Here is a 19,653-nt window from a genome sequence, read left to right on the forward strand (position 1 = left end):
GCTCCCGTGTCTCAGTGGGGTTCAGTAATGTCAGCTGATCCCCTGCTGTGTGGATGGTAGTCTCTCCTGCTGTCACCTCATTCAAAATACAGTAGGCCTCTGCCTACACCCTCCTATTTCCTGGGCTTCAACACAGCCAGTTGTAGTTCGGAAGTGCCGTCCACACGGAAAGAGATACTTGCTCCCGTGTCTCAGTGGGGTTCAGTAACGTCAGCTGATCCCCTGCTGTGTGGATAGCAGTCTCTCCTGCTGTCACCTCATTCAAAATACAGTAGGCCTCTGCCTACACCCTCCTATTTCCTGGGCTTCAACACAGCCAGTTGTAGTTCGGAAGTGCCGTCCACACGGAAAGAGATACTTGCTCCCGTGTCTCAGTGGGGTTCAGTAACGTCAGCTGATCCCCTGCTGTGTGGATGGCAGTCTCTCCTGCTGTCACCTCATTCAAAATACAGTAGGCCTCTGCCTACACCCTCCTATTTCCTGGGCTTCAACACAGCCAGTTGTAGTTCGGAAGTGCCATCCACACGGAAAGAGATACTTGCTCCCGTGTCTCAGTGGGGTTCAGCAATGTCAGCTGATCCCCTGCTGTGTGGATGGCAAAGTCTCCTGCTGCCTACACAGTCGTACCACTACTGATTTTTAACCGTGCTCCAATTAGGCCTGTGGCTCCACTGTCTCTCGTATTTCCCCTGTCCTCCAACCCTGCCAGTTACAGCTCCGAAGTGGCGTCTGCACAATCCACACTTGTTCCTGTGTTACAGGTGTTCAGTCCGGTCAGTTAATCCCCTGATGTGTGTCCGGCAATGTCGCCTGCTCTGTACACATTCCCATTATTTACACCTTCCGTTCAGTTGGTTGAAACTCAGACCCTCTGCCATGTTGCACATACAACACCAACACACCTAGTGAAGGCAAGGTCACAAATGGACAGAATGGAGGCAGCCACCTGTTCCTGAGGCAATAAATAGGGTGCAGGCTAATGATTTAAATAGTTAGCAGGCCTCAAAACAGTTAAATGTCCATTTTGCAAGGCTGCGAGAAAATCTCAGCATACGGATTGCATACAGATGCCATACGGATTACATACGGATGGTGACATGTGCAAAATACGCGACCACACCTTGCTTACGGATGACATACGGAGCACTATTTAGGGGTCATTCATCCATATTACGCCTGTAAACTACGGACCGTATTTTGCGTCGGTTAGTGTGACCCCGGCCTTATACTGTCAAAAATTCCAAAAGTGGGCGGTCTTAACTACATGGAATGATTGTAAGCAGCAAAAGGAAATCAGTGCATAGATGTCCAAGGTATGGTAAAATCACAAATCTTTATTAAATAACACAGGTAGAAAAGCACAAACAATGACAGACAAAGGGTGACACAAGCAGAAGCAGAGCAAAGGGGTATACAGTGTCAAAAACCTCACTCTGACCCTTATCGTGAGTAAACACCTGGTGGTAAAAATAAATAAGTGTCCAAGTATAAATACCCAAAATATAACAGGCAGACCAGTGAAAAGCAGAAAGGGGTAAAATCCCCAGCTGGACAGCCATATAATCAGGGGTGAAATTGCAAAGACACAAAAGCAAAGTAAACATACCAGGAGGGGAGAGGGGAGAGACACTGAATCCCAAGCTCAGCTGACTCCGACGTACATTTCAGAAATGATCTTCCTTCCTCAGGGGGCGTGTCAATAGGATGTTAATTGTGGTTTAAATAGGGGAAGTAAAAACAAGCACCAATCATGAGGGGTGACGCTGACCAATCCCCTCACGTCCCCCATCGCTGCCTGGGCTGGCGCTGATCAGCACGGGGCCCCGTGACGTCAGACTCCAGACCACAGGCAGACAGGGGTGGGACAGGAAGCGCGTCCACCCACACATGTACAGGAACAGGAAAGACGGCCGTGGCCATCTTGGATATGGGCAAAAGGCAGGAAATCTGCCAGAACTATGAAGGGGAATAGTGAGCGTCCCTGAAAGGACCTCACAAGATAGAAGCGGGCTGAATAGCGCTAAAACTAATGAAGCACCCTAATATAACAATGTAATAATGCATCACCAATGATATGCAAATTAATTAATATATAGGGGAGCGCAAATAGGGCATTAACAAGAATTGGAAATGTAAACTAAAAGTATAAATTACACATGGGCAGCAAGAATAATCGGTAAAATGAGAGGCAGAGCACATAATATTACAGAGTTAATAACAGTAACCAGTATTCAGTGCCCATACCTATCATATATAATCGAATACATGATTTTAAATACATAAAGCCGCACAAAAGCTATATACGTGTCGATATATATATCAGTATACACATCCATAATATTGAGCCATAAAATACACCTACATATGGATACAGCAACATCATTAGTCCAGCATTCATAGTAATGAGATGGAGAAAAAATAAGGACTAGGGCACCACCATATTCTCCATGAAAATGTGCCATAAAATAAACTTGCACATAAATACAGAGACATTATTAAACCAACATTCATAGTATTGTGATGAAAAAAAGATGAGGCCTTGAAACCGCCAAATTCTTCATTCAAAATGTGCCATAGAGTAAACTGGCACATAAATACAGAGGCATTATTAGTCCAGCATTCATAGTATTGCGATGAGGGAAAGATGAGGCCTTGAAACCGCCATATTCTCCATACAACAATGGAGAAGTAGATATATCTTCATCTTGCCAAGTAAGCTATCCATCCAACCCAACAAGGAAAGCCACAAGAAAACCATCAGACAAGTGCCTGCAATTAAAACTAAAATAAAAACAAATGTTAAAACCAACGACACAAAGAGTCACCCAAATGGCAGCAGCAGAAAAGGGGATACAGAGGACAATCATAAAAATGGAGCAAATGACAGACACTCATTGAGACCCCTCGGATGAACCATTTGCAACTTCCAGATCCACCTGGTTTCCAATTGACCCAGCCTTTTAGATAGGCCCCCACCTCTGATATCTATTCTCAGAGCCTCGATGCCACGCACTTTAAATAAAGATGCGTCATATTTATGATGATCTTTGAAGTGCTTGGGAATAGTTCTCAGGGTGGAGCTATCCATGTGGTCCCATGCCGCCTGGATCCCCAACACATGCTCCCGCACACGGACCTTTAGTTGGCGTGTTGTAAGGCCAGCATAAATAAGATCACACGGACAAGTGGCGTAATAAATTACGTATCTTGTCGTGCATGTGATTCGCTGTTTAATGGTGAAAGTTTGATCACCATCCGAGTTGGTGAAATCATTGCATCGCAATATGTTGGGGCAGGCAACACAGTGACCACATGGAGAACAACCACCCCTGAGAGTAAAGAAGTCCAGGAATGAGGGTCTATAACCACCAGAATAGTGACTAGAGACCAAATGGTCTCTTAAACTTTTTGCCCGTCGAAATGCCAAAGACGGTCTTTCAGTGGTAAATTTATTAATGACTGGGTCAATCCGGAGTATAGGCCAGGCCTTTTGTAAAGCCGTCCGAACGGCACTAGATCTGGAGTTGTAAGTGGTAACGAACCTCACAACCTGCCGATCCCTAGACTCAGTAGATGACCCCGTTTTATACAGTAAATCTTGTCTAGAAGTATGTTTGGCACGATTAAAGGCTCGCTTCAGTGATCTACGGCTGTATCCACGATCTAAGAAGTGTTGACGGAGCTCATTTGCACGATAGAAGAAAGTTTCATCCATCGAACAAATACGACGTAAGCGTAAAAACTGTCCAACTGGGACAGATTTAATAATATGTTCTGGATGAGATGACGTAGCGTGAAGTAAGGAGTTGGTAGCCGTAGTCTTTCTGAAGATGTCCGTCTGTAAAAGCACGGCAGGGTCCCTCCTAACAGTAACATCTAGAAAATCCAAAGCCTCTGAACTGTACGTAAATGTTAAATGGATGTTACGGTCATTGCTGTTCAAAATGGTCATCAACCGCTCAAGGTCGACGGGCGTGCCCTGCCAGATGAAGAAAACATCATCAATGTACCGCGTCCAAAAGGGGACGCGGCCCATTGACGAAACCTCATCTGACAGAAAGAGGTCCCTCTCCCACTGCCCCAGGAAAAAGATCTCTGCAGGACGGCATTATCACCAAGCCGCTATGTTCGGCATTATTGGTATCTGTACCTGCGATCCCTACGTTGTACTTACTCCCTAAGATATATAAGAATGCCTCCGCACCACCCGGACGACGGTGGTGGTATCTGGACGGGGCAATTTCCTGGAGAATGTTAATAAATGGATAGATTACCATCTGCAACCTCTTGTGTCCAGCCTTCCTTCCTTCCTTCCTCCGTGACACTGGGGATCTTCTGCGCAGGGTCGACGGGCTTTGCCTTGAGAGTGATACTCTTTTAGTTTCAGCAGATGTAGAGTCCCTTTATACTAACATCAAACATACTGACGGATTGAGAGCCGTGAGATTTTTCTTGAATACATCTGGCCTGTCATTAGGCCTAAGGAACCTCCTGCTGGAGCTATTAGAGTTCACTCTCACACACAATTTCTTTGTGTTCAAGGGGTCCTTCTACCTGCAGCTCCAGGGTACCGCAATGGGAGCGGCCTTTGCGCCTTCCTATGCGGGCCTATTCCTGGGGCTGTGGGAGAGGGACCTCTTTCTGTCAGATGAGGTTTCGTCAATGGGCCACGTCCCCTTTTGGACGCGGTACATTGATGATGTTTTCTTCATCTGGCAGGGCACGCCCGTCGACCTTGAGCGGTTGATGACCATTTTGAACAGCAATGACCGTAACATCCATTTAACATTTACGTACAGTTCAGAGGCTTTGAATTTTCTAGATGTTACTGTTAGGAGGCACCCTGCCGGGTTTTTACAGACGGACATCTTCAGAAAGACTACGGCTACCAACTCCTTACTTCACGCTACGTCATCTCATCCAGAACATATTATTAAATCTGTCCCAGTTGGACAATTTTTATGATTATGTCGTATTTGTTCGATGGATGAAACTTTCTTCTATCGTGCAAATGAGCTCCGTCAACACTTCTTAGATCGTGGATACAGCCGTAGATCACTGAAGCGAGCCTTTAATCGTGCCAAACATACTTCTAGACAAGATTTACTGTATAAAACGGGGTCATCTACTGAGTCTAGGGATCGGCAGGTTGTGAGGTTCGTTACCACTTACAACTCCAGATCTAGTGCCGTTCGGACGGCTTTACAAAAGGCCTGGCCTATACTTCGGATTGACCCAGTCATTAATAAATTTACCACCGAAAGACCGTCTTTGGCATTTCAACAGGCAAAAAATTTAAGAGACCATTTGGTTTCTAGTCACTATTCTGGTGGTTATAGACCCTCATTCCTGGACTCCTTTACTCTCAGGGGTGGTTGTTCTCCATGTGGTCACTGTGTTGCCTGCCCCAACATATTGCGATGCAATGATTTCACCAACTCGGATGGTGATCAAACTTTCACCATTAAACAACGAATCACATGCACGACAAGATACGTAATTTATTACGCCACTTGTCCGTGTGATCTTATTTATGTTGGCCTTACAACACGCCAACTAAAGGTCCATGTGCGGGAGCATGTGTTGGGAATCCAGGCGGCACGGGACCACATGGATGACTCCACCCTGAGAACTATTCCCAAGCACTTCAAAGATCATCATAAATGTGACGCATCTTTATTTAAAGTGCGTGGCATCGAGGCTCTGAGAATAGATATCAGAGGTGGGGGCCTATCTAAAAGGCTGGTTCAATTGGAAACCAGGTGGATCTGGAAGTTGCAAACGGTTCATCCGAGGGGTCTCAATGAGTGTCTGTCATTTGCTCCATTTTTATGATTGTCCTCTCTATCCCCTTTTCTGTTGCTGCCATTTGGGTGACTCTGTGTCGTTGGTTTTAACATTTGTTTTTATTTTAGTTTTAATTACAGGCACCTGTCTGATGGTTTTCTTGTGGCTTTCCTTGTTGGGTTGGATGGATATCTTACTTGGCAAGATGAAGATATATCTACTTCTCCATTGTTGTATGGAGAATATGGCGGTTTCAAGGCCTCATCTTTCCCTCATCGCAATACTATGAATGCTGGACTAATAATGCCTCTGTATTTATGTGCCAATTTACTCTATGGCACATTTTGAATGGAGAATTTGGCGGTTTCAAGGCCTCATCTTTTTTTAATCACAATACTATGAATGTTGGTTTAATAATGTCTCTGTATTTATGTGCAAGTTTATTTTATGGCACATTTTCATGGAGAATATGGTGGTGCCCTAGTCCTTATTTTTTCTCCATCTCATTACTATGAATGCTGGACTAATGATGTTGCTGTATCCATATGTAGGTGTATTTTATGGCTTGATATTATGGATGTGTATACTGATATATATATCGACACGTATATAGCTTTTGTGCGGCTTTATGTATTTAAAATCATGTATTCGATTATATATGATAGGTATGGGCACTGAATACTGGTTACTGTTATTAACTCTGTAATATTATGTGCTCTGCCTCTCATTTTACCGATTATTCTTGCTGCCCGTGTGTAATTTATACTTTTAGTTTACATTTACATTTCTTGTTAATGCCCTATTTGCGCTCCCCTATATATTAATTAATTTGCATATCATTGGTGATGCATTATTATTATATTGTTATATTAGGGTACTTCATTAGTTTTAGCGCTATTCAGCCCGCTTCTATCTTGTGAGGTCCTTTCAGGGACGCTCACTATTCCCCTTCATAGTTCTGGCAGATTTCCTGCCTTTTGCCCATATCCAAGATGGCCGCGGCCATCTTTCCTGTTCCTGTACATGTGTGGGTGGACGCGCTTCCTGTCCCGCCCCCATCTGCCTGTGGTCTGGCGTCTGATGTCACGGGGCCCCGTGCTGATCAGCACCAGCCCAGGCAGCGATGGGGGACGTGGGGGGATTGGTCAGCGTCACCCCTCATGATTGGTGCTTGTTTTTACTTCCCCTATTTAAACTGCAATTAACATCCTATTGACACGCCCCCTGAGGAAGGAAGATCATTTCTGAAACGTACGTCGGGGTCAGCTGAGCTTGGGATTCAGTGTCTCTCCCCTCTCCCCTCCTGGTATGTTTACTTTGCTTTTGTGTCTTTGCAATTTCACCCCTGATTATATGGCCGTCCAGCTGGGGATTTTACCCCTTATTGCTTTTCACTGGTCTGCCTGTTATATATCGGTTGTGTATACTTGGACCCTTATTTATTTTTACCACCAGGTGTTTACTCACGATAAGGGTCAGAGTGAGGTTTTTGACACTGTATACCCCTTTGCTCTGCTTCTGCTTGTGTCAACCCTTTGTCTGTCATTGTTTGTGCTTTTCTACCTGTGTTATTTAATAAAGATTTGTGATTTTACCATACCTTGGACATCTATGCACTGATTTCCTTTTGCTGCTTCTTATTGATTACAGTGTGTCCTACACTGATTTTCCATGGGCTGATTATGTTGGTTTTCTTTTCATCTGCACCCACACGTAATATATGATGTTATACTGTTTCAGCCTTGTGGTCTGTCATTTTTATTTATCATGGAATGATAGTGCATTGGCAGCTCTCCTTCGGAAGGGTTTATCAGAGACCGTAAAAGATGTTATGGTGGGATTTCCTGTTCCCTCTGGTCTGGATGATTCTATGTCATTAGCCATTCAAGTTGATCGGCGTTTACGTGAACGTAAAACTGCATGGGAGGCGCTGCCACATTTTGAACAAACGTCTGAACCTATGCAATGTGATGGGGTTTTGTCTAGGAGTTTAGAAGGTGTAATAAACTGTGTTTTTTCTGTGGAGACGCCTCTCAAACTATTTCTGTCTCCCCCAAAATGAGAGAAACGTTTTGCACACACATTTGCTGTGGGCAGTGTACAACCTAAGTTCCTTTTGGCAATTACTCTGATCTGCTCCTTATCCACGTTTTCCACTAAGGCTTTTGTGGATTCAGGAGCAGCGTTGAATCTGATGGATTTGGACTTTGCTAAACGTTGTGGTTTTTCAATGACGCCTCTGCGGATGCCTATTCCTTTGAGGGGTATTGATGCTACTCCTTTGGCGGAGAATAAACTACAGTTTTGGACCCAGGCGAGTTACCCCAGACCACCAAGAAAATTGTAAATTTTTGGTGCTGCATAATTTGCATGATACTATTGTTCTGGGTTTTCCCTGGTTGCAAACTCATAATCCAGTTTTGGATTGGAAATCTGGGTCTGTGGTGAGTTAGGGTTGTCAGTGTGTTCTTAGGGATGCTATGCGATCCAATATTAAGGAGTCGTTGGAAAAGGGTCACATTAGACCATCCTCGTCACCTTTAGGTGCTATTTTTTTTGTGGCCAAGAAAGATGGTTCATTAAGACCGTGTATTGATTATCGTTCCCTTAACAAGATGACGGTTAAATATCACTACATGTTACCACTGATGTCTGATTTATTCTCCAGAGTTAAGAGTGCCTGCAGGTTTACTAAGCTTGACCTCAGGGGGCATATAATCTTATTCGCATCAACCACGGGGATGAATGGAAGACGGCGTTTAATACCCCGGAGGGAAATTTCAGTACATGGTGATGCCTTTTGGGCTCACCAATGCCCCTTCTGTCTTCCAGTCCTTTATGAATGATATTTTCCGTGATTTTGTGGATACGTTTTTGATCATCTATCTGGATGATATTTTGATCTTTTCTAGTCATTGGGATTCTCATGTGGACACGTCCGGACTGTGTTTCGGATTTTGAGGGAGAATTCCCTGTTTGTTAAGGGATCGAAATGCCTCTTTGGTGTAGAGAGGATTTCATTTTTGGGATTTATTTTGTCTCCGTCGACTATTGAAATGGACCCAGCCAAGGTACAGGCCATCTATGATTGGGTTCAGCCTACTTCTTTGAAGGCCCTCCAGAAGTTTTTGGGTTTTGCTAATTTCTTTCGTAAATTTATAGGTAATTTTTCTGGTATTGTCAAACCATTGACTGATTTGAGTAAGAAAGGTGCTGATGTGCTGAATTGGTCTCCTGAGGCTGTCTCAGCATTTCAGGAGCTTAAGCGGAGACTTACTTCAGTTCCAGTTTTACGGCAACCTGATGTCTCACTTCCATTTCAGGTGGAGGTAGATGCTTCTGAATCGGTGCAGGAGCTGTTTTGTCCCAAAAGGACCCTGTGACTTCTAAGATGAATCCCTGTGCCTTCTTTTCTCGAAAGTTCTCCCCATCTGAACGCAACTATGACTTGGGGAATCGGGAATTGTTGGCAATGAAGTGGGCATTTGAGGAATGGAGACATTGGTTGGAGGGAGCTATACATCAAGTTGTGGTCCTCACCAATCACAAAAATTTGATTTATCTGGAGTCGGCCAAACGCTTGAATCCTAGACAGGCTAGATGGGCCTTGTTTTTCACGCGTTTTAATTTTGTGGTCTCTTTTCTTCCGGGCACTAAGAATGTTAAGGCAGACGCCCTTTCTAGGAGTTTCTTTGCCAATTCTCTTAATGTGACCGAGCCTACTACCATCCTAGGTGAGGGGGTAGTTCTTTCTGCCATTTTGCCCGATTTGAGATGTGCTCTGGAGGAATTTCAGGAGGATAAACCTGAGCGTTGCCCTATGAGAAAATTGTATGTTCCTGACCAGTGGAGAAAGAGAGTGATGTCTGAAATTCATTGCTCTGCATTGGCTAGTCATCCAGGTATTTTTGGTACCAGAGATTTGGTGAGTCGGTCTTTTGGTGGCCTGCCTTATCTCGTGATGTCAAGAATTTTGTACAGTCCTGTGGGACTTGTTCTCGGTCTAAACCATGTTCTCGTTCTAGTGGGTTGCTGATACCCCTGCTGGTGCGCAAGAGGCCATGGACCCATATCTCAATGGATTTTATTTCTGATCTTCCTGTCTCTCAGAGAATGACTGCTATCTGGGTGATTTGTGATAGATTTTCGAAGATGGTCCATCTTGTACCACTCCCAAAGTTGCCATCTTCTGCTGAGTTGGTGCCCTTGTTTTTACAACAGGTGGTTCGGTTACATGGGATTCCTGAGAACATTGTGTTCGACAGAGGAGTCCAGTTTATTTCCAGATTCTGGAAAGCCTTTTGTTCCAATTTGGGAATTCAGTTATCCTTCTCCTCCGCATTTCATCCCCAGACCAGCCTGAGAGAACAAATCAGACCTTGGAGTCTTATTTAAGATGTTTTATATCTGCTGATCAGGATGATTGGGTCTCATTTTTGCGCTTGGCCGAATTCACGTTGAACAATAGAGCTAGTTCTGTGTTGTGAGTTCATTTTCCCCTTCATTACTGAGGCCCGAGGAACTCCCTCTTCTCGTAAAGAAAGGTAGTGAGCCTGATTGTCAAACACCTGAGGCTGATGATTGTGACTGGCTGAGTGGAGTTACGGACTGGATATAATGCTGCCGACGCCCTTCTGCCCTGCGGGTGATTTCTCTGTGGGATCCTTGGAGACCAGTCTGAACTCCTGCTCCTCCAAAGCTAAGTTTGCTGCTCGGCCTTTTGCTTTTGTCCTTTGACTTTGTTTTTGCTTTGTTTTTCTGGATTTCTGCCATTCCCTGCTGGGGTGTGCTGAATTCATTTAGCTCTGTCTTCTGAAAATACCTGAGTGCTGATTCAGTTTTTGAAACCTAGCTGCTTCAGGGCCTTTTTCATATCAGCTGGTTGGCTTATGTCTTTGATAGGGTTTTGGCAGATTGCAGACAGCAGCCTTCCTGTCCTTTCCTATCTAGGTAGTTTTGGGGCCCCGTCTTTGCTCAGTCTATCTTTCTGTCTGTGTTAGTATTTTCATCTTGCTTCACCGTCATTATATGTTGGGGGCTGCCTATTGCTTTGGGGTCTGCTCTGGGGCAGTTTAGATTTCCCCTTTCTTTCTTTAGGCCTATGTATTTCTCCGGCTGTGATCGAGGGGTCTAGGGCATCGTAAGAACCCCCCACGGCTACTGCTAGTTGTGTTGATAGGTTCAGGGGTCTGCAATCTGATAGTTGCCAACTTCTCTGGTTTTCTGGACTTAGCTTGTATTTCTGCTTTTGCCTCCTACGGTGACTCATTCATAACAGAATCACCCGCCATACCGCAGATTCTAGGGTACTCAATAGCAGGAAAGAATTGTAAAAAAAAAAAAAAGTGTGTATATTTTTTCCTCTATATCTCTGAGGCCGTAGGGGGAATTTTTTTTGCTCTCAATGGAGATAAAGCAATTGTCTGATCGTGTGGAGCAGCTCGCTGCGGAAGTGCGGGGAATTTCCGCCTACCTTGCTCATTCACATGCTGCTGAACCAAAGATTCCTACACCTGATGTATTTTTTGGGGAGCCGTCTAAATTTTTGAATTTCAAAAATAATTGTAAATTATTTTTTGCCTTGAAGCCTAACTCGTCAGGGAGCTCCGCACAGCAGGTTAAAATTGTCATCTCTTTGCTGCGTGGCGATCCCCAGGATTGGGCGTTTTCTTTGAAACCAGATGATCCTATTCTGACCAATGTGAACGCATTCTTTCAAACTTTGGGGTTGTTGTATGACGAACCTAATGCCATTGATCAGGCTAAAAAGACCCTGCTGGCATTGAGCCAGGGTCGTGATTCTGCAGAATTGTACTGTCAAAAATTCCAAAAATGGGCAGTACTTACTACCTGGAATGATAATGCCTTGGCTGCTCTCTTTCGGAAGGGATTGTCAGAAGCCGTAAAAGATACTATGGTGGGATTTCCTGTTCCCTCTGGTCTTGACGATTCTATGTCATTAGCCATTCAGGTTGATCGGCATTTACGCGAACGCAGAGCTGCACGAGAGGTGTTGCCACCTGTTGAACAAATGTCTGAACCTATGCAATGTGATAGAGTTTTTTCCAGAGAGCAGCGTCAGGAGTTCAGAAGGCGTAATAAGTTGTGTTTTTTCTGTGGAGATGCCTCGCATATTATTTCTGTCTGTCCCAAACGAGAGAAACGCTTTGCACACATGTTTTCTGTTGGGGGTGTTCAACCTAAGTTTCTTCTGGCAATTACTCTGATCTGCTCCCTGTCCACATTTTCCGCCAAGGCGTTTGTGGAATCGGGAGCAGCCCTAAACCTAATGGACTTGGATTTTGCTAAACGTTGTGGATTCCCGATGACACCTCTGCAGATGCCTATCCCTTTGAGGGGAATTGATGCTACTCCTTTGGCTAAAAATAAACCCCAGTTTTGGACCCAGGTGGTAATGTGGGTCGCCCCAGACCATCAAGAAAATTGCAGATTTCTGGTGTTGCATAATCTGCATGATACTGTTGTTCTGGGGTTTCCCTGGTTACAGATTCATAATCCAGTTTTGGATTGGAAATCTGTGTCTGTGGTGAGTTGGGGTTGTCGGTGTGCCTTTAGTGAGGCTCCGGTGTTTTCCACTTCTCCTCAGTCGCATGATGTTCCTGATTATTTGGCGGACTTTTATGATGTATTTAGTGAGAATGAGTCTGCGTCTCTGCCTCCTCAAAGGAGTTATGACTGTGCAATTGAACTGAGCCCGGGGTGTAAATTTCCCAAGGGTCGGCTCTTCAATTTATCTGTACCCGAGCACGAGGCTATGCGATCCTATATTAAGGAGGCGTTGGAGAAGGGTCATATTAGACCATCCTCGTCACCCTTGGGTGCCGGTTTTTTTTTTGTAGCCAAAAAGGATGGATCATTAAGACCTTGTATTGATTATCGTGCCCTCAACAAAATTACTGTTAAATATCAGTATCCGTTACCCCTGATTTCTGATCTATTCTCCAGAGTTAAAGGTGCTTGCTGGTTTACCAAGCTTGACCTCAGGGGGGCATATAATCTTATTCGCATTAAGCATGGGGATGAATGGAAGACGGCGTTTAATACTCCGGAGGGACATTTTGAGTACCTGGTGATGCCTTTTGGGCTCACTAATGCCCCTTCTGTCTTCCAGTGCTTCATGAACGATATTTTCCGAGATTTTGTTGATAAATTTTTGATTATCTGGATGATATTTTGATCTTCTCCAAGGATTGGGATTCTCATGTGGAACATATTCGGACTGTGTTCTGGATCTTGAGGGAGAATTCCCTGTATGTCAAGGGATCTAAATGCCTTTTTGGAGTACAGAGGATTTCTTTTTTGGGATTTATTTTGTCCCCGTCAACTATTGAAATGGACCCGGCCAAGGTACAGGCCATTCACGATTGGGTTCAGCCCACTTCTTTGAAGGCCCTCCAGAAGTTTTTGGGTTTTGCTAATTTTTATCGGAAATTTATAGCAAAATTTTCTAGTATTGCCAAGCCATTGACTGATTTGACTAAAAAGGGTGCTGATGTGCTGAATTGGTCTCCGGAGGCTGTTTCTTCCTTTCAGGAGTTGAAGAGAAGATTCACCTCCGCCCCAGTTTTGCGGCAACCTGATGTCTCACTTCCATTCCAGGTAGAGGTGGATGCTTCTGAGATTGGTGCAGGAGCTGTTTTGTCCCAAAAGTATCCTGTAACATCTAAAATGAATCCCTGTGCTTTCTTTTCCCGAAAGTTCTCTCCATCTGAACGTAACTATGATGTGGGGAATAGGGAACTGTTGGCCATGAAATGGGCATTTGAGGAGTGGAGACTTTGGTTGGAGGGAGCTAAGCATCAAGTCGTGGTCCTCACTGACCACAAGAATTTAATTTACCTAGAGTCGGCTAAGCGCTTGAACCCTAGACAGGCTAGGTGGGCCTTGTTTTTTACACGTTTTGATTTTGTGGTTTCTTTTCTTCCTGGAACAAAGAATGTCAAGGCAGACGCCCTCTCTAGGAGCTTCCTTGCTGAATCTCCTGTGGTGACCAAGCCTGCTACCATCTTAGGCGAAGGGGTAGTTCTTTCTGCCATCTCGCCCAATTTGAGACGTGCTGTGGAAGAGTTCCAGGAGGATAAACCTGAGCGTTGTCCCAGTGGAAAGTTGTATGTTCCTGACCAGTGGAAGAAGTGAGTGATGTCTGAAGTTCATTGCTCTGCTTTGGCTGGTCATCCAGGTATTTTTGGTACTAGAGATCTGGTGAGTCGGTTTTTTTGGTGGCCCTCCTTGTCTCGTGATGTCAGGAATTTTGTGCAGTCCTGTGGGACGTGCTCCCGGTCTAAATCGTGTTCTCGCTCTAGTGGGTTGTTGATGCCTTTGCCTGTCCCCAAGAGGCCATGGACCCATATTTCAATGGATTTCATCTCTGATATGCCTGTCTCTCAGAGGATGACTGTTATTTGGGTGATTTGTGATAGGTTCTCTAAGATGGTTCATCTTGTACCACTCCCTAAGTTGCCGTCTTCCTCTGAGTTGGTGCCCCTGTTTTTACAACAGGTGGTTCGTTTGCATGGGATTCCTGAGAACATTGTATCTGACAGAGGAGTGCAGTTTGTGTCTAGATTTTGGAGAACTTTCTGTTCCAGGCTGGGAATTCAGTTGTCCTTCTCCTCTGCTTTTCACCCTCAGACCAATGGGCAGACAGAGAGAACAAACCAGACCTTGGAGTCATATTTGAGATGTTTTATTTCTGCTGATCAGGATGATTGGGTTTCATTTTTGCCCTTGGCCGAATTTGCTTTGAATAATAGAGCTAGTTCTGCCACTTTGATGTCACCTTTTTTTTGTAACTTTGGGTTTCATCCTTGATTTTCTTCAGGGCAGGTGGAGCCCTCTGCCTGCCCAGGTGTTGACACTGTGGTGGAGAGAATGCACCAGATCTGGGACCAAGTGGCGGATAAGTTATCTCTCTCCCAGGAGAAGGCCCAGCGGTTTTCCAACCGACATAAGACCATTGGTCCCCAGTTTAAGGTTGGTGATATGGTGTGGTTATCATAAAAAAATATTGCTATGAAGGTGGCTTCTCCTAAGTTTAAGCCTAGATTTATTGGACCTTACAAGATTGTGGAGATTATTAATCCGGTCTCTTTTCGTTTGGCTCTTCCTGTCACATTTAAAATCCATAATGTGTTCCATAAATCTTTGTTGAAGAGGTTTGTTGAACCTGTTGTTCCGGGGGTGGCACCTCCAGACCCTGTATTGGTTGAAGGTAACATGGAGTATGAGGTAGAGAAAGTACTGGATTCCCGTCTGGCTAGACGGAGACTCCAGTATTTGGTTAAGTGGAAGGGTTATGGTCAGGAGGATAATTCCTGGGTCTCCGCCTCTGATATTCATGCCAAACGATTGGTGCGTGCCTTTCATCGGGCTCACCCTGATCGCCCTGGTGGCATAGTTGAGGTTTCGGTGACCCCTCCTCAAGGGGGAGGTACTGTTGTGAGTTCATTTTCCCCTTCATTACTGAGGCCCGAGGAACTCCCTCTTCTGGTAAAGAAAGGTAGTGAGCCTGATTGTCAAACACCTGAGGCTGATGATTGTGACTGGCTGAGTGGAGTTACGGACTGGATATAATGCTGCCGACGCCCTTCTGCCCTGCGGGTGATTTCTCTGTGGGATCCTTGGAGACCAGTCTGAACTCCTGCTCCTCCAAAGCTAAGTTTGCTGCTCGGCCTTTTGCTTTTGTCCTTTGACTTTGTTTTTGCTTTGTTTTTCTGGATTTCTGCCATTCCCTGCTGGGGTGTGCTGAATTCATTTAGCTCTGTCTTCTGAAAATACCTGAGTGCTGATTCAGTTTTTGAAGCCTAGCTGCTTCAGGGCCTTTTTCATATCAGCTGGTTGGCTTATGTCTTTGATAGGGTTTTGGCAGATTGCAGACAGCAGCCTTCCTGTCCTTTCCTATCTAGGTAGTTTTGGGGCCCCGTCTTTGCTCAGTCTATCTTTCTGTCTGTGTTAGTATTTTCATCTTGCTTCACCGTCATTATATGTTGGGGGCTGCCTATTGCTTTGGGGTCTGCTCTGGGGCAGTTTAGATTTCCCCTTTCTTTCTTTAGGCCTATGTATTTCTCCGGCTGTGATCGAGGGGTCTAGGGCATCGTAAGAACCCTCCACGGCTACTGCTAGTTGTGTTGATAGGTTCAGGGGTCTGCAATCTGATAGTTGCCAACTTCTCTGGTTTTCTGGACTTAGCTTGTATTTCTGCTTTTGCCTCCTACGGTGACTCATTCATAACAGTTCTGCCACTTTGATGTCACCTTTTTTCTGTAATTTTGGGTTTCATCCTCGATTCTCTTCAGGGCAAGTGGAATCTTTGTCCTGCCCAGGTGTGGACACTGTGGTTGAGAGAATGCAGCAGATATGGGACCAAGTGGTGGACAAGTTGTCACTCTCTCAGGAAAAGGCCCAGCGATTTTCCAACCGGCATAGGACCATTGGTCCCCGGTTTAAAGTGGGTGATATGGTTTGGTTGTCATCTAAGAATATTCCTATGAAGGTTGCATCTCCAAAATTTAAGCCAAGATTTATTGGACCTTATAAGATTTTGGAGATTCTTAATCCTGTTTCTTTTCGATTGGCTCTTCCAGTTACGTTCAAGATCCATAATGTATTTCACAAATCTCTGTTGAAGAGGTTTGTTGTGCCAGTGGTTCCTATGGCAGCACCTCCTGACCCTGTGTTGGATGAAGGCAAAGTGGAATATGAGGTAGAGAAAATATTGGATTCTTGTTTGGTTAGACGGAGACTCCAGTATTTGGTCAAATGGAAGGTTTATGGCCAGGAGGATAATTCTTCGGTCTCTGCCTCTAATATTCATGCCAAGAGATTGGTTCGTGCTTTTCACCGGGCCCATCCTGATCGGCCTGGTGGTGTGGATGAGGGTTCGGTGACCCCTCCTCAAGGGGGGGTACTGTTGTGAGTTCATTTTCTGGTCTACCAGTTGTGAGTTCTCCTTCCAGGCTCCCTCTGGTGGTAACAGGAGGTAGTGAGGCTGATTTAATCAGTAGAGATCTGCCACCTGATAATGAGGATGACGATTGGACCTCAGGAATTTCAGACTGGATTTAAGTCAGCCGACGACCTTTTCTGGTGCTGGTGATTCCTTCTGGCTTTTCAGCTCTTGGTGTTCAGCTCTGTTCCAGTCATTTCAAGCTAAGTTTTTCTGCTAATGTTCACACTTGATTTTGTTGGTCTATTCAGTTTTTTGTGTGGTCAGCCAGTCCCGGCTGGGGCTGTGCTGAATTTCCACTCTTATTTATCTGTATTTGCCAATTTGCTTTTTGTCCCCTATTAGATTGGCCTCTTTTTGCTCTGTCTCAGAATATTTCAGAGTGCTGATGTAGTGGGAGAAGTCTAGTGACTTCAGGGTTAATTTTGTTATCAGAAGTGTTGGACATTATTTTTGTAGGGTTTTTGACAGATTGCAGACAGTGTCTTTCCTTTCCTGCCCTTTCTAGTTAGTTTGGGCCCCATCGTTTGCTTAGCCTATTTTCCTGCCTGTGTTTGTGTTTTCATCTTGTTTCACCGTCAATACATGTGTGGGGGCTGACTTTCATTTGGGGTCTGCTCTGGGGCAGTTAGTTTTCCCCTTTCTTACTTTAGGCTTATTTAGTCCTCCGGCGATGACGAGGCATCTAGGATCATCGTAGGAATGCTCCACGGCTGCTGCTAGTTGTGTGTTTAGGATCAGGGATCTGCAATCTGCATAGTTACCAACCTCTCTGGTTTTTCTGGGACTTAGCTTGTTTTGTTTTTTCCTCCTCGGTGACCCATTCATTACACTAATGGTTTTCTTCTGGCAACTTGACCATGCAGCCCATTTTTCTTCAAATATCTCCTTATTGTGCATCTTTAAACAGCCAAATCACTTGTTTTCAGAGAGTGCAGTAATTCAGCTGGTGTTATTTGTGGGTTTTTCTTTGCATCCCGAACAATTTTCCCGGCAGTTATGGATGAAATTTTTGTTGGTCTACCTGACCGTGGTTTAGTTTTTACAGAGCCCTTGATTTTCCATTTGTTAATCACAGTTTGAACTCTGCATTATCAATTCCTTGGATATCTTTTTTATGCCCCTTTACTGTTTTATACAGTTCATCTTCCTTTTCCCGCCGATCTATTGACAATTCTTTTGCTTTGTCCATGACTCACAATCCAGAACTGTCAGTGGATGGATGAAAGATGCAAGAGTCTGTCTGGATCCCAGAAACTAACTCAGATTTTATGCACACACACTGATTACAAGCAAACAGGTCACAGGTGAGGGTTGTCATGATCCAGTCCGGGGTTTGTTTCTGAGTATTCTCTCCCCGGGATGGTCATGCGGGAGTTAATCTTCCCTGCCTCATTTTGGTATCTGTCTAGCTGTTTCAGTCTACTGTTACCTGCAAGCAGCATCAGTTATAGTTCCTGTCTCTGGCTTGAGCATCTGACCCTGTTATACCATGATTTGTCCTCTGCCCATTTACCTAGGTCCCGTTCCTGTTTTCTCCTCTGACTTCGCTCGTCTTAGTACTCGCTCTTGCTCTCTGTGTTGTGACCTCTTGGTATTTGACTTGGCTTGCCCTCTCACCTGTTTAACTGTCTTCCATCTCTGGCTTTCCTGCTACCGACTGGCTCTGACTTCTTTGGCTTGCTTCTGACCACGTTTCTTGTTGTGACCTCTGGTACTTCGTTCCCTCTCTTTTGCTGACCCGGCTTTTCTGACCACTCTTCTGCCACCTAGTGGCTTCTGCCTGCTGCTCTGTGGTTTCACTGTGAGTGTGCCTATTTTAATTTACCCACATCCCCTGGTGGAGATTGTGTGCTACTGCACTGCAGCAGGCATTACAAGGGTGTTACCTGTAGTAGACATTCAAACCCATTTGTGTCAACTTCTGTGCATGCTATCAGGCCAAAATCACCAGGGTATGTAAACTTTTGATCAGGGTCAGTTGGATGTTTTGGGTTGTCATTATGATTTAAAAAGAGAAAACACAGTAGTTTGACAATAAATGGCTTCACCCAACCAGTAACCATGAGTGGAGAAAAAGTTTTGGTGTTATTCTCTGAAAAAAGGCCAAAAAAGCAAAAATTCTGCTGGGGTATGTAAACTTTATTTTGTTGCCTTTCTCACGGTCTCTTTAAGTGTGTATCTGGTAACCTGATGTTGATTTTTGGGTCTGCACTTGGACACTTTTGAACATCAATGCATTAATATGCTTCACACAATTCTTCAGGCTTCAGCCTTACAATGAATAATAATATGAGTAATGAATCATGCTCTATATATTTGCTGCTATTTTGAAAATCTTACCCACCCATCCATTTATGAAGAGAAATTCGACATAACTCTGTTAGCATACGCCATATACGTAGCACCCCAGTAGGTGGGAGGAATGACTGGGTACAAAATCTGTGTCTGAGGGTGAAACCACTGGCCCTTCCTCTGTGTTACGGCCTTCCCAATCTGCTGTCAAGGAAGCAGACGCTGAGGCCTTTTGCCCACAACCTTCAGTTGCACAGACACAACAGTCAGCAAACATGTCCAAATCATTGTCCCTTGTCAGCATATACTGTATGTCTGTTCATAAATTGCTAGTTAGCTAGGGCATACAAATTCGCTACCACTTTACATTGTCTGGTGCTGGACAAAGACCATTCCTGGCTTTTCCAGGCTCCTAAATAAGACTTGTGTCTCTTTATTAAACTGCTGCTTAGCTTAAATTTTCTAAACTTGGGTCCTAAAAAAAGAATGTGGTGGGGTGTTGCCCAGTTTCTGTACATATTAAGCATGTCTAAGAGACTGGGTGAATATGTCCCACAGACCTATTCAGGTCGCAGCCTTACACATATTGGAACATGCTCATTGCC

This window comes from Dendrobates tinctorius, unplaced genomic scaffold, assembly GCF_039654945.1.
Source record: "Dendrobates tinctorius isolate UK_male_01 unplaced genomic scaffold, ASM3965494v1 ptg000241l, whole genome shotgun sequence".
NCBI classification, from domain to species: Eukaryota; Metazoa; Chordata; class Amphibia; order Anura; family Dendrobatidae; genus Dendrobates; species Dendrobates tinctorius.